Source organism: Furipterus horrens, unplaced genomic scaffold (assembly GCF_987537825.1).
Source record: "Furipterus horrens unplaced genomic scaffold, mFurHor1.1.pri manual_scaffold_2, whole genome shotgun sequence".
Classification (NCBI taxonomy): Eukaryota; Metazoa; Chordata; class Mammalia; order Chiroptera; family Furipteridae; genus Furipterus; species Furipterus horrens.
The window spans coordinates 127,645,893-127,647,870 of record NW_028327172.1 but is presented as its reverse complement, the minus strand read 5'-3'; the positions used below and the strand labels follow the sequence as shown (position 1 = coordinate 127,647,870).

Sequence of the window (1,978 nt, the reverse complement as noted above, 5' to 3'; positions counted from 1 at the left end):
GAGGATGGCCTTCCCACATGGGGAAGGATCTTGCAGACTCCAGGTCAGTTGGCTGTCCCCGGACAACAGCATGCTTGGTTTAACAGGTCGCCATCCTTGTTGTATTCTGGGTTAAATAGTTTGCTTTTTAAGGCTGTAATTCTAATCCACTGGCCCAACTTTCAGTTAAATTGATTAAAAACAAATAGGGTCTGTGTGACTTTTTCACGATGGGTTTGCTGCCAGCACAGGTGTCATGAAAACCACCACCAAATTCAAAGCCAAAAATGGGAAAGGAAAAGACTCATATTAACATCGTTGTTATTGGACATGTAGGTTCTGACAAGTCTACTACTACTGGCCATCTGATCTACAAATGTGGTGGGAAAAAGCTCATTCAAGTATACCTGGGGTCTTGGATAAATTGAAAGCTAAATGTGAGCATGGTATCACCATTGGTACCTCCCTGTGGAATTTGGAACCAGCAAGTATTATATGACCATTATTGATGCCTCAGGACACAGAAACTTTATCAAAAACACAATCACAGGCACATCTCAGGCCGACTGTGCTGTTATGACTGTTATTGCTGGTGTTTGTGAATTCGAAGGAGGTATCTCCAAGAATGGGCAGACCCACAAGCATGCTCTTCTGGCTTATACACTGGGTATGAAACAACTGATTGTTGGTGTTATGGATTCCACTAAACTGTCCTATAACAAGAAGAGACATAAGGAAATTGTTAAGGAAGTCAGCACTTACAGTAAGAAAATTGGCTACAACCCCAACACAGTAGCATTTGTACCAATTTCTGGTTGGAATGGCAACAACATACTGGAGCCAAGTGTTAACATCATTGGTTCAAAAGATGGAAAGTCACCCATAAAGATGAAAATTCAGGGGAACCATACTGCTTGAAGCTCTGGATTGCATCCTGCTACCAACTTGTTCAACTTACAAGCCTCTGTGTCTGCCCCTCTAGGATGTCTATACATCTGGTGGCATTGGTACTGTCCGTGTGGGCCCTGTGGAGACTGGTGTTCTCAAACCCAGCATAGTGGTCACTTCTGCTTCAGTCAATGTTATGACTGAAGTTTGTTGAAATGTACCATGAAGCTTTGAGTATAACCCTTTCTGAAGACAATGTGGGCTTTAATGTCAAAAACATGTCTATCAAAGATGTTCATCATAGCAATGTTTTTGGTGACAACAAAAATGATTCTCCAATGGAAGCAGCTGGCTTTACAGCTCAGGTGATTATCCAAAACCATGAGGCCAAGTCAGTGCTGGATGTGCACCTGTGCTGAATTGTGACACAGCTCATATTGTTTGCAAATTTGCTGAGCTGAAGGAGAAGATGGATTATTGTTCTGGGAAAAAGCTGGGAGCTGGCCCAAAGTTTTTGAAACCTGGTGATTCTATCATCAGTGATATGATTCCTGACAAGCCCATGTATGTTGAGAACTTTCCTGACTATCCTCCTCTGGGTCATTTTGCTGTTCCTGACAGGAGACAGACAGTTGCTGTGGGGGTCATCAAGCAGTGGGCAACAGGGCAGCTGGTGCTGGCAAAGTCACCAACCGGAAAGCTTAGAAGGCTAAATAAATATTATCCCCAGTACCTGCCACCCAAGTCTTAATCAGTGGTAGAAAAATGGTTTCAGAGCTTCAATTGGTCATTTAAATTTAATAGTAAAAGACTGGTTAATGATTAAAACGCAGAGTAAAATCTTGAGAAGAAAAGGAGAATGTTTTGTATACTATTTGTTTTTGGTGTGGGTGGCAGTTTTTAAGTTATTAGTTTTTAAAATCAGTACTTTTTAATGAAAACAACTTCTAACTGGTTATTATTTCTATGTATGAAACAAATCTATTGATATATTTACTTTGTACCTACTAAATGACTGAATTTTAATATTGTTTGCAGTAGTTAGGAAACAAGGATGGAATACAGAAGAAAAGGGAAGCACTGGTTAATGCCATAACTTTATCACTTGAAA

At 40.5% G+C, this 1,978-nt stretch overlaps 1 pseudogene; it reads left to right on the top strand.

Moving 5' to 3' along the window:
- Positions 1–266: 266 nt before the first annotated feature.
- LOC150019460 (elongation factor 1-alpha 1 pseudogene) lies at positions 267–1,584 on the top strand (annotated as a pseudogene).
- The last annotated feature ends 394 nt before the right edge of the window (positions 1,585–1,978 follow it).